The sequence below is a fragment of the Panthera onca genome, chromosome A3 (genome assembly GCF_046562875.1).
Source record: "Panthera onca isolate mPanOnc1 chromosome A3, mPanOnc1 haplotype 2, whole genome shotgun sequence".
Classification (NCBI taxonomy): Eukaryota; Metazoa; Chordata; class Mammalia; order Carnivora; family Felidae; genus Panthera; species Panthera onca.
Genome location: NC_138341.1, coordinates 126,612,472 through 126,626,724, shown reverse-complemented (window position 1 = coordinate 126,626,724; position 14,253 = coordinate 126,612,472). Strand labels below are relative to the sequence as shown.

General features: G+C 38.4%; 1 protein-coding gene and 1 long non-coding RNA gene across 15 annotated transcripts in view; one reads left to right on the top strand and one right to left on the bottom strand.

Annotated features, from left to right (window-relative positions):
• NCOA3 (nuclear receptor coactivator 3) overlaps nt 1-14,253 on the bottom strand; it is a 139,491-nt gene that overhangs the window by 45,364 nt on the left and 79,874 nt on the right. The gene's annotated exons all lie outside the window — the stretch shown is intronic.
• LOC144615867 (uncharacterized) overlaps nt 2,304-14,253 on the top strand; it is a 742,065-nt gene continuing 730,115 nt past the window's right edge. The window contains exon 1 of the long non-coding RNA XR_014137469.1: nt 2,304-2,511. This is a non-coding gene — a long non-coding RNA (uncharacterized LOC144615867). The remainder of the gene's footprint in view (nt 2,512-14,253) is intronic.

Here is a 14,253-nt window from a genome sequence, read left to right as displayed (position 1 = left end):
TGGCTCAGCTGGCTGAGCATCCGACTGTTGACTTTGGCTCAGGTCATGACCCCAGGGCTGTGGGATGGAGCCCTGCGTCAGGCTCCACGCTGAGTGTGGAGCATTCTAAAAATTCTCTTTCCCTCTGCCCCTCTCCCTTACTCACTCGCTCCATTTCTCTCTAAAATAAAACAATAAAATAAAATAAAGACAAGTTTTTTGCCTTTAACACGCTAATGACCCAGTGTCCAAAACTAACAAAATAGTAAGTAGAGTATCCCAAAATGTATTATGTGCTACGAAAGGTCTCTGCTGGAAAATTAAAGCTGACCTGTTAATTCAAAAGCAGGAACACTGTGTATCAGACATAGCACTCAATGTTATACAACTGTTCAAAGTCCTAACCTTTGCAGTCAATCTGGTTCTTACTACTAAAAGTAAGATTCGGGGTAATGACCTGTGTGTCCTTGAAAATGGCCAAATTTTACCATTAGCTCAGGACCCCTTCCTGTTTAAGTAGGTCATCAGAACAGAGACAACCACAGCAGGAATTGGACGTGCTTCAAAGCAACAAATATATACAGCAGAGTGAAAGGTTTAAGTCAAATGCCTCTAGAGCTCCAACCAAATACTACATCAGTGATTCTCAACTTCTGTGATAGTAGGATTCCTTTACACCTTAAAAACTGGGAACGCCAAAGCTTTTAAAATGTTATGTTGGTTATATCTATTAATATCTACCATATTCAAAATTAAAACTTACAAACATTTGAAACATTAATTCATTTCGAAACAAACCCATTACGTGTTAACAATTTCATAAACATGGGGCGCCTGGGTGACTGAGTCAGTTGAGCATCTGGCTCTTGATTTTGGCTCAGGTCGTGATCTCTCAGTCTGTGAGTTCGAGCCCCGCATCAGGCTCTGTGCTGGCAGTGTGCCGCTTGCTTGGACTTCTCTCTAGAGAGAGAACCCTTCCCCCATCCTCCCTCTCCCTCCCTCCCTCCCCCGGCCCTCATTTAAAATAAACAAGTAAACTTTCAAAAAAAAAAGTTCAGGGGCACCTGTGTGGGCTCAGTTGGTTAAGCATCTGACTTTTGGCTCAGGTCATGATCTCCCATTTCGTGAGTTTGAACCCCACATCGGGCCCTGTGCTGGCAGCTCAAAGCCTGAAGTCCGATTCAGATTCTTTGTCTCCCTCTCTCTCTGCACTTCCCCCCACTTGCTCACTCGCTCTCTCTCAAAAATAAATAAACATTAAAAAAAAAATTTCACAAATAATTTTTATGAAAAATAAATTTTCTGAAACAAAACCATCAGTGAGAGAGGTGGTACTGTTTCTACATGTTTACAACTCTTATGTCTGACTCAAAGAAGATAACTGGATTCAGTTACCTACTTCTCCATTCAATATGCTGCAATGTTCATCTGACTAAAACATGTGAAGGAAATCCAGGCTCAGAGACATGTACTCATGTTAAAAAGAGGACTATCTCAATAGCCTTTTGCAAATTATTGTAGATAATAATTGGTATTATGCTAAAACTCGACAAGTATTTTCTTAAAGGCTAGTTGCAGAGTGAAATCTGAAACCATTCTGACCACCTTTCATGCTGTTACATTAAAATATACTCCCCTAGCTTGCACTCTGAACAAATCTTTTACCCAGGCATGATTTTGTAACATCAAACATCGTCATTTTAACAATATCAGTTCACTGATCAAGGATATTTTCAAATAGTGGTATTTCATGATACAATATCAAAATCTCCATCATATTAATACCACCACCAGTCTCATCTTGAAAGTCTTTAGTACTGAGAAGCTGTTACACTCATGGTGGCATGTTCAAATTTACCAACATTACAATTTTCACTTGAAAACTCAAATTTTATCACTGTCAACAAATACCATTAGTATTTGTTACCAAATACCATGCTTTCCTTGAAGTAATGGGTTCATCTTGCTCAGTTTCTGAGCAAATACCCAGGCAAATACCACTGCCAAATACCCAGGTTTCAATAACCATAGCTTGTTGATCATTCTTTCATGTAAAAATGGTATTCCATGAAAAAAAAGTGGCCAGTTCGGTTAACAAACTTACCACACAAGGGCTATCCCTCAAGATAACCATTATACTTCAGTAGGCAAAGTGCTTTCCACATGTTTTCCATTCTCACTAGACAGAAATTTAAAAATACAGTACCCAAGAGTCAAGATTTAATGAAATGAGCCAATGTTGCTACATCATGCAGGGCAATCCTAAGTGAGAAATGTTTTTTCCCTTTTTTTTTTTTAATTTTTTTTTTCAACGTTTTTTTATTTATTTTTGGGACAGAGAGAGACAGAGCATGAACGGGGGAGGGGCAGAGAGAGAGGGAGACACAGAATCGGAAACAGGCTCCAGGCTCCGAGCCATCAGCCCAGAGCCCGACGCGGGGCTCGAACTCACAGACCGCGAGATCGTGACCTGGCTGAAGTCGGACGCTTAACCGACTGCGCCACCCAGGCGCCCCTGTTTTTTCCCTTTAAGTCAAGTGCACGGCAGTAAAGAATGTAAAGACTGCTAGTACAGTCTGGTAGTGCCACTCCCTTGGTTCAAACTAAGATGTCAGCAGTTTTCTGCACCACTGATTTTGCACCATCGGTGCAAACACCAACAGAATGAAAATGGCAAATAATGGGTTATTATGAAAATAGTTTTAACTGTGTGGACCCTGTAAAAGTTCTCAGGCGCTCCCCAAAGGAACATGAACCACACTCTGAGAACCACTGTACTAGATTAAGACTGGGATTGAAGGTTTGAAACTGGTACAGCTTCTCAAGATCCTCCATACATTCATTTAATAAACATTTCAGTACCTACTATCTGCAAGTCTATATAAATAGGCCATGCTGTGAAATCAAAAAGAACTTCCTGACTTCATCAAAATAAAAAGCTTCTGCACATCAAAGAACAACACAATCAACAAAACTAAAGACAGCCTACTGAATGGGAGAAGATATCTGCAAATGACATATCCAATAAAAGGTCAGTATCCAAATTATATAAAGAACTTACACACAATTCAAAATGAAACATAATACTAATCAATTAAAAATGGGCAGAAGACATGAACAGACATATGACTAAAGAAGACATACACATGGCCCACAGATACATGAATAGATGATCAACATCACTCGTCATCAGGGAAATGCACCTCAAACCACAATGAGATATCACCTCACACCTGTCAGAATGGCTAAAATAAAAAACACAAGAAACAACAAGTGTTGGTGAGGATGTGGAGAAAAAGTAACCCTTGTGCACTACTGATGAGAAGGCAAACTGGTACAGCCACTGTGGAAGACGGTATGGACGTTCCTCAAAAAGTTAAAAATAGAACTACCATATGATCCAGTAATCGTACTACTGAATATTTACCCAAAAAATACAAAAACACTAAATTCAAAGAATTACAAGCACCCCATGTTTACTGCAGCACTATTTACAACAGCCAAATTATGGAAGCAACCCAAATGTCCATCAATAGAAGCACAGATAAAGAAGGTAAAGAACGTATTATGCTAAGTGAAATAAGTCAGTCAGAGAAAGACAAATACCGTAAGTTTTCACTCATATGTAGATCTTGAGAAACTTAACAGAAGACCATGGGGGAGGGGAATGGGGGGAAAAAAAGCTACAGAGAGGGAGAGAGGCAAATAAGAGACTCTTGGATACTAAGAACAAAATGAGGGTTGATGGGGGTGGGGAGAGGGGAAAGTTGGTGACGGGCAGGGAGGGAAGAGGGCACTTGTTGGGATGAGTACTGGGTGTTGTATGGAAACCAATTTGACAAATTATATATAAAAAAAAAGATGTGCTGTGTATGTATATACGCACACGCACACACACAGGAATACTATTCAGCCATAAAAAAAAGAATGAAATCTTGCCATTTGCAACAAAAATGCTAAACGAAGTCAATCAGAAAGACAAATATACCATATGATTTCACTCATATGTGGAATTTAAGAAACAAAACAATGAACAAATGAGAGAGAGAGAAACAAACCAAGAAACAGACTCTTAACTACAGAGAACAAACTGATGGTTACCGGGGGGGGGGGGGGGGTGCAGTAGGTGAAACAGGTGATGGGAATTAAAGAATATACTTATCATGATCAGCACTGACTAACATACAGAACTACTGAATCACTATATTGTACACCTAAAACCAATATAACACTGTATGTTAACTATACTGGAATTAAAATAAAAAACTTAAGGGGCACCTGGGTGGCTCAGCTGTTAAGCCTCCAACTTCAGCCCAGGTCATGATCTCACAGTTCACAAGTTCAAGCCCCACAGTAGCTTCTGTGCTGACAGCTCAGAGCCTGAGGCCTGCTTCAGAATCTGTGTCTCCCTCTCTTTTCGCCCCTCCCCCACTCATACTCTGTGTCTCTCTCTCTCTCAAAAATCAATTAGAATTTTAAAATTAATTAAATTATAAACTTAATTGAAATAAATATTTTAAAGAACAGGACTCCATGGGGCGCCTGGGTAGCGCAGTCGGTTAAGCGTCCGACTTCAGCCAGGTCACGATCTCGCGGTCCGTGAGTTCGAGCCCCGCGTCAGGCTCTGGGCTGATGGCTCGGAGCCTGGAGCCTGTTTCCGATTCTGTGTCTCCCTCTCTCTCTGACCCTCCCCCGTTCATGCTCTGTCTCTCTCTGTCCCAAAATAAATAAAAAACGTTGAAAAAAAAATTAAAAAAAAAAAAGAACAGGACTCCAAATATAATAATGACAAAGGATATTATTTTTTATTAATTTTGGAGGACACAAACATGCTGAAACATAAAAAATATGCCTGTGGACCAAGACAAAGAGCAAATGTACCATAATGAATTGATGACTCCTTAAACCTACTGAATTCAGGACCTACACTAGCAAAAGCAGTCGGGAAATCCAATCATGCACAAGGTAACAGGACCAAACGCAAGGCTCATAGATAAAATCCAAACCAAAAAATTCCTAAAAGGTGAAGAAAAGCTATGACTGTCAGTAACAATACTGATTATATCAAACTATAACCTGCAGCAGAAGAAAGAGTCACGCATCTCTCCGATACCACAGTTAATACTTCAGAATGGAAACCCGGACCTAGACTGAAGGCAGGGTGGAAATGGGAGGTGACAAAAAAAGAGCTAGGGTGCCAGGCCAGGGAGAAGGGGACACATGGAGGGCACCAAAAGAAAAGGGAAAGCTAAATTTCCTATTTAAGATGCAAATTGTAAAGAAAAATTCCCAAATGTATTTGAAAACTGATCTGAGAAAGATGACCAAGGGGGCACAGGGGTGGCTCATTCGACTAAGCATATGACTCTTGCTTTCGGCTCAGGTCATGATTTCATGGTTCATGGGATCGAGCCCCACGTCAGGCTCTGCCCTGGCAGCGTGGAACCTGCTTAGAATTCTCCTACCCCCCATCCCGGTCCCTCCCCTGCTTGTGCACACTCTCTCTCAAAATAAATAAATAAAGTTAAAAACATTTCACTTTAGAGGGCACCTGCGTGGCTCAGTCGGTTAAGCGTCCGACTTCGGCTCAGGTCTTGATCTCGCAGGTCATGAGTTCGAGCCCCACGTCGGGCTCTGGGCTGACAGCTCAGAGCCTGGAGCCTGCTTCCCATTCTGTCTTCCTCTCTCTGCCCCTCCCCTGCTTGTGCTTTGTGTCTCTGGCTCTCAAAAATAAATGTTTAAGAAAAGTCACTTAGCAACTTAACTAGCCTAAATTTGAAATTCTTTTCACTGTTTATCACTCTTAATAGAATGGCTTCCTTTTTAACTGCCAAAAGGGAAATGGGGGGAAAAACTGAAACTCAACCTTCTTATATTTCAAATTCAGAGAGAGCTATTTAAGTAAAAATACATCCACAATTTACGTGGTACCTTCACACCACAAGACAGGCTTATCAGAAGCCCGAGTGAAAACTCACATACACAAAAAACCAAATTTCAACTTACTACCCAGGACCCAGGTATCAAAGGCCTTACACTATTCAACCACATTTAGAAAGGAAAAGACAGTGGGATCACAGCTGTGCACGGCCAATTTATCTTCAGAAGTCAAGGCATGTCTCCTGTTACCTTGCAGCCAGTCAGTGCGATCTGCATATCAATATATCGAAGGGTAGCAGTGTCTGAAACCCGTATCAACCACTAAAAGGTGTTATTTTAATTAACAAGTTTGCCAACGCAGGAATTTCACAGTTTTATTCTAGAATTCTTTTTAAAATATTATCGCAATCTATTTTTAAGGAAAATTTTAAAAGGGTAAGAACCAAGAATAAAAATCATGCAATTCCAATTCTATTTATGTCACCCTCCTGTAAAATAACTAGGTCTATAAAAATCTTTTCAAAGAGCAGAGCAATATACCAGTAGTTGATTAGAAAAAGATAATTTCTACAATCCAGTCTTCTACATTAGGCCCAAATTTTATAGGAGAATGAAAGAAATGCCAAATACCACATTATGTAATAAGAGTGCTACCTAGAATACAGTAGGTACATTTTTACGTGTAATAATTTTAAAGTATGAGAGATAAAATTCTATGGGAGTGGATTAAATTCCCTACACTATTGGTCTTTAGATGTTTGTGTACTCACATAGAAGTTTAATGTTGAGGCTCATTAAAGACTGAAATTTGGTTTCATTAATACATAATGGAAAATAGATTTAAATCTTAGGAACATATGCTGAGCATGTGTGCACATGCAAAGCTTTCAAAGTTACTCTAAAATGTGAAAATGAGTAAGGCTCCTGTTATCCTTGATAAATGTCAGCTGCCATGCATTCGTGTCCAAAACACACTATGTTTCACAAAGCAGAGTCCCAGAACAGGCAATTTTGAATCCACCAGCTGCACGTAATGGTTATACATAGCAAATTCTATTCAAGGTCAGAAGTTTAGAGGTTTTCAATATCGACTTCAAAATAACGCAGGCTTTATACGTTAAATATTACACAGATTCAAAAACATATTCTTATTAAACAAAGACAGAATCATAAGAAAGTAATTAAGAGTCTGGCATATGATAAGGCCGTTTATAACAGCGGTATAAACTGGACTATTTGTACAGCAGTTCACTTTTTAGATCATTGAGCTGATAAGTGGGCCGATTATATTTCTTTTTTTTTAATGTTTGTTTACTTTTGAGATAGAGATAGAGAGCAAGCAGGGGAGGGGCAGAGAAAGGGAGACAGAGAATCCCAAGCAGGCTGGGTGCTGTCGGCACAGAGCCCGATGCGGGGCTCACACTCTCAAACTGGGACATCACAATCTGGGCGGAAATCAAGAGTCGGACACTTAACTGACTGAGCCATCCAGGTGCCCAGGCCAATTATATTTCTTAATCTAGTTACACAATTAAGTACTATAAGAGCTATGTTATTAGCAATGTGACAAATTTTTTCTGTCTGTATTTTCCAAATCCAATAAAACTGCCCTCTTTATGAATCTTGACTGTAAACAATTACTAAAAAGTTATCTCCATCCATTTTCACCAAGAGCTTTACAGTGACGGAATTAGTGTTTAGTTTGTTGCTCATGTCAAAGATGATCTTACAACTTTAACAGTTCTCTCTACATATTTTGAAAGACTCACCTAAAGCAAACCAGCTTAACTTTCAGTTTTTGACTTTAATAATAAAAACACAACCATCACTAGTAATTTTCTTTTTTTTAATGTTTATTTATTTTGAGAGACAGAGAGAGAGAGAGAGAGCTAGAGAGAGCAAGGGAGGGGAGAAAGAGAATCACAAGCAGGCTCCTTGCTATCGGCACGGAGCCACATGGAGCTCGGGGCGATCTCACGAACCATGAGATCATGACCTGAGCCAATATAAAGAGTGGGATGCTTAACCAACTGAGCCACACAGACACCCCACTAGGAATTTTCTTTTAAAAGCATTCCTGTATCATGGCACCTGGGTGGCTCAGGCAGGTAGGCATCCAACTTCAGCTCAGGTCATGATCTCATGGTTCATGGGTTTGAGCCCCACGTTGGGCTCTGTGATGACTACTTGGAGCCTGGAGCCTGCTTCGGATTCTGTGTCTCCCTCGCTCTCTCTGCCCCTCCCCGACTCACGCACGCTCACTCTCTCTCTCTCAAAAATAAACATTTAAAAAAAAAAAAAAAATGAAAGAGCATTCCTATGTAGTATAGGACCTATGCTCAAAAAAGTTACTTTTTAAGGGCACCTTGGTGGGTCAGTTGGTTAAGTGTCTGACCTTCAATTTCAGTTCAGATCACGATCCCACATTTCATGAATTCAAGCCCCACATCAGGCTCTATGCTGACAGTGCAGAGCCTGCTTGGGATTCTCTCTCTCCCTCTCTCTCTCTCTCTCTCTGCCCCTCCCCTGCTTGCGCACATTCTCTCTCTCTCTCCATCTCTCAAAAATAAAGAAACATTTTTTTAAAAGTTACATTTAAAAAAAATTTTTTTAAATGTTTATTTATTTTTGAGAGAGACAGAATGCAAGTGGGTTAGGGGCAGAGAGAGAGGGAGACACAGAAGCAGAAGCAGGCTCCAGGCTCTGAGCTGTCAGCACAGAGCCTGATGTGGGACTCGAACTCACGAGCTGTGAGACCATAACCTGAGCCGAAGTCGGACGCTCAACCAACTGAGCCACCTAGGTGCCCCAAAAAAAGTTATTTTTAAAGTAAATTGCTGTTTGATCGACATTAAAATATTTAAGCTTTTAAATTATAAATGTATTAATATTCTCTTACATATCATCATATAATTATCTCTACACTTTACTATAATACCACTAGTAAAAATCTTCCTCTCATAGGAGACTCTCTAAAGTATTAAGACCTTAAAATACACACACACACACACACACACACACACACACACACACACACACACACAAAAGGGGCTGAGGGACTAAGTTTGGTCAGATTATCTAAAATACAGTAACAGGTTTGCCACTTGTAACCACAGCACTTTATTAGCCCTAAAACAGCAGATCCACCAAAATTATGGCTTTCATGGTAATTTTTTTTATTTGATGTTATAAGCTTAAGAGCAAAATTTCTGCATGTACTGCTATAATATACTCAAGCATCTCACAAACATATTTAATGGACAAATAGAAAAGTGCAGATGGGTTTGTGTATGAACTTGGAATTCATTTTTAAGAAAATCTTTAACACAAATCTTCCTGACATGAAAATGATATGGTGCTGGAATTAACATTAGCCCTAGAATTAGCAGCTGACTCCTATAACAAAGGCAGAATAAGGTTTTAGAAAACCTGGAGGTAACTTCAATTAACATGTTATTTTTGAAACCCAGGAATGTCTGGCATAGAGAACAAACCTTCTGAGGTCAGTGCCATAAGAAAAGTAATATTATTCTTCCATAAAATTCTTTCATGGCAGCATAGAGATCTTACCTCAGTACAACAGGTATATTCTTTCACAGCTTCATAGAGATATAATTCACATCCATAGACTCACAGTGCCCATTTCAATGCCTTTTTTAAATATATTCAGAGTGGTACAACCATCATTACAATCTATTTTAGAACATTTTCCTTATCCCAAAAAAGAAGCCCAGTACCCCTTAGCTGTTACCCCCCTCCCGTTTTTTCCCCGTTTAACCTCATAGCACCTCTGCCCACCCCCCACCCTAGGCAACCACTAATCTAACTTTCTGCTCTAAAAAATTCACCTATTTTGGACAATTCATACAAATGGAATCATAAAATATCTACTCCTTTATGACTGGCTTCTTTCACTTAGCATAATCCTTTCAAATTTATCCATGTTACAGCATACATCAGTAGTTCATTTTGTGTGTGTGTGAACACTTAATTGTATAGAAATACAATTTTATTTATCCATTCATCAGCTGATGGGCATTTAAATTGTTTCCACTTTTTGGCTATTATGAATAATGTTACTTTGAACATTTATATACAAGTTTTTATGTGGTCACCTATATTCTTAAATGAGAAACCATGAGTGCTGGTAAGTGAAAACAGATTTTTGATGCTATATGCAATGAAGCCTCCAAAATTTGCTAGTAAACAGGAAAGAAGCCAGGTTCTTTAAAAACACTAAAAATGGGGCGGTTCAGTCAGCTGAGCATCTGACTCTTAATTTCAGCTCAGGTCAGGATTCCAGGGTTGTGAGATCAAGCCCTGCATCAGGCTCCGCAGGGCATGGATTCTGATGAAGATTCTCTCTCTCCCTCTGCCCCTCTCCCCCATTCACACTCACTCTTACTCTTTCTCTCTCTCTTTCTCTCTCTCTCTCTCTCTCTCAAATAAAAATAAGATAAAATAACTGGAGACCAACTGTGGGATTTTTATTATGATTAATATGGTAAGCACCCTAATGGAAAAAGTAGACAACAAGCAAGAAGAGATGGGTAATGTAAGGAAAGAGATGGAAACTCTGAGAAAGAAGTAAATGGGAATATTACAAATCAAAAAAAAAACTAACAGAAATGGATGCCTTTGATGGGCTCATCAGCTGACTGGACGTAACTAAAAAAGAAAAAAATAAAATCCACGAATCTGAAGATTAATACAAGCTTCCAAAACTGAAATGCCAAGAGAAAAAAAGAAAAAGAAAAGAATATCCAAGGATGGTGGAACAATTCTGGAAGGTACATTATATACAGAAGGGGAATACCATTTACATGAAATGCAAGAAAAGGCACGATTAGTGACCTACAGTAGACCAATGGCTGCCAGCTATCAGTGGAGTGGACTGACTGCACAAAGCGACAAAAGACCTTTTAGGGGGTGGTGGGAGTGTTTTATATGATGACTGTGGTAATGGGTTATATTTATGAAAACTCAGCAAATTGTAATTTTAAGGTTGGTGAAATTTATTGTATGTAAACTATACTTTAATAAAGTTGTCCTTTAAAATCAAATACTTAAACTCATGTAAGGAAAACAGCAGTGCATATTGCTAATTGTGTGGTAAGTAATAAATGACTGGCATAAGATAAAATAAATTAGCTAATTAGAGAGGGCTATTTCAGTAAGAAAACTTACCTTTTCTAAAGGAGTTCTACACAAAAAGCAAATTCATTACATCAGCAGTTAAAATCAAGTTTATGTTTAAAAACTTTAGTGCAATAAAAATGTTCTTGCAACAAAATACACAAAAATGTTCACTGAAATTTCATTCATACATCAAAACCCAGGACATTCTAATGACCATGAATCCCAATTTTAAAAAATAAAGTCATACCAAAAAAAAAAAAAAAAAAAAAAAAAAAATATATATATATATATATATATATATATATATACACATATATATATATATGCACACACATATATATAATATAGTAGTGGCACAAATAAATTATGCACAATATGGTTGGATCTCAACTTCGGAATCAAAAGTTTTTTAAAAGCAAGTACATTAATTTTTTTGTAAAGCTAAAAACAAAAACTAAACATGGCTCATGAACACACACATGTGGTTTTAAAGTTTTTAAAATGCAAGTGAATTATGACAGCTGTTACTTCTGGGACAGAAGCAGAAAGATGAGTAAAAAGGAGAAACACACACACAGGGAGCAGGTGCACCTAACAACCTTAAGCCAGTTCTTAAGTTCAAGTAGTGGGTTCATAGATGTTTTTCGAAGTACACTTCATAACACATATAATATATACTGCTATTTATATAAAATATTGTATAATTTTAATGTTAAATTTAAAAACACTAATATATTAAGAATGTTAAGGGCACCTGGGTGGCTCAGTTGGTTGAGCATCCGACTTTTTTTTTTTTTTTAACGTTTATTTATTTTTGAGAGAGAGTGCAAGTGGGCGAGGGGCAGAGAGAGGTGGACACAGAACTTGAAGCAGTCTCCATTCAGGCTCTGAGCGGTCAGCACAGAGCCCGATGTAGGGCTCGAACTCATGAACCCTGAGATCATGACCTGAGGCAAAGTCAGACGCTTAACCAACTGAGCGTCCTGTGTCCGACTCTTGATATCGGCTCAGGTCATGATCTCATGAGATTGAGCCCCACATGGGTTCTGAACTGAGTGTGGAGCCTTCTTAAAATTCCTTCTCTTTTTCTCAAAATGAATAAACATTTAAAACTAAACTAGACTAAAATAAAATAAAATAAAAATTGTTAATGTTAAGTGAATATACACTTCATCTAATATTTGAGCTAGATACTGTGTGGAAAGCATTCCATTTATTACTCTCATTTCATCCCTACCACAGCCCTCTGATATGCAAAGCAGATAAAAGTAGAGTTCAAATTTATCGCTCTTTTACATGAGAAAACAGATTATACGAAACAAAATAACTCTCTCAAGGTCATACATCTAGTAAGTGATGGAACTAGAAACTAAATCCAGGTCTTTCTAATATCAGAGTCCAAGCTCTTAACCATTTCAACTAAAAACTAAACAGTTTACTCCTTCTTTCTGAGTGTAACTTTTTTCTGAGTGAAATCTGAGTGTAACTGCACTGTCTACAGCTGTTCGAACAACGGCCTTTCAATAGAACCGGCCCAGCGTTAAGTTTCAGTAAAAAGTTACTGTTTTCTGGTCACATCAATTAAAAATTCCTACCAGTCTCGGGGCGCCTGGGTGGCTCAGTCAGTTGAGCGTCTGACTTCAGCTCAGTTCATGATCTCGCAGTTCGTGGGTTTGAGCCCCGCATCGGGCTCTGTGCTGACAGCTCAGAGCCTGGAGCCTGCTTCAGATTCTGTGTCTCCCCCTCTCTCTGCCCCTCCCATGCTCATGCTCTGTTTCTCTCTCAATAATAAATAAACGTTAAAAAAAAATTTTTTTTAACTCCTACCAGTCTTTAAAAAAAAGAAAACAGTTAAGACTGATGGATGGCTCTTAGGTGATCACCAATAACTATAGATTCTTGACTCATCCCTGTACATGTCTTTGAAAATAGTTTTAACTATCTTCACCTTATCAACGTTTTTATTTAAGTACAATCAGCATGCAGTGGGGGAAACACAGGAGGGTAACTAAAGGCTCTGTAATGAGGAACAAGATCCATCAATCATAGAAACATAAACTGGAAACAACCTATGATGTTCTATAAAACAAGCAAATTGATCCTTATATAAGGAAACTGATGATGTCAAGTTGAGACTCCTAGCTTCCAAGCAAAAAAAAAAAAAAAAAAAAAACCAACTCTGACAGACTGGGTTTTCAAGCTTTAAATTTAAAGGTTGTTATATCTCAGCAGGCAATTGATGAAATTAACAAATGTCAATTTTTCTACATATGTAAAATAGAAACCTAAAAGCAGTTTTCTTAATTTTTTTTTTTTATTTTTATTTTAAGTAGGCCCCATGCCCCATGTGGGGCTTGAACTCACACCCCTGAGATCAAGAGTCGCATGCTCTACCAACTGAGCCATCATGCACTCCCTGAATTGTTGGTTTTTAAATACTAGCTGCTTTACAAGATATCCATGAGCTGGATTCATTTTAATTATAAGGCATAATAAAACAGAATTTATCATTAAAAGTTATCTTTAAACTTTAGTAATTCAATTTTGAACTAAACTGAAGGACAGAGATACAGTCCTTACAATTTAGAATGCCATTCATATGCTACTAATATTTTTAACATCAAAATTCTTTAGAAGGTTATTACAGAACTTTAGAAACTAGAATGTTAGTAAAATGAGACATAAAGGCACTTAACTACCCTGACCTTGGCAATGTCTTCATTCCTTTATCCAACTACACAGTGCTCTCATTTTAATTAAGATGACACAAAAATTGGTTTGAGAAATTTTCATGAAGTAAAAGACACTGGTAAGAGACTATACTTCAAAGAGTTAATTTCCAAGATCATGAGATACCATAGCCTGAGAGACCAAAAACTCATGGTTTTAAAACTTCTGTCGTTAAAGATGAATTTCTTTTGAATAACCCTACACATTTTTTCACTGCTGGGGAATGTCATCTCAAAGATTAGCTTTTTTATTTTTAATTTTTATTTATTTATCCTGAAAGAGAGAGAGAGAGAGAGAAAGAGAGAGAGAATGCATGCACGTGAGCAAAGCAGGGACAAGAGAGAAGGAGAGAATCTCAAGCAGGCTCCACGCTGTCAGGGCACAGGCTGCTGTTAGCGCAGAGCCAACAGGAGGCTCAAACTCATAAACAGCGAGATCATGACCTGAGCCAAAATCAAGAGCTGGATGCTTAAGCCACTGAACTACCAGGTGCTCCTCCGTTAGCTTTTCTTAAGGCCCTTTCTA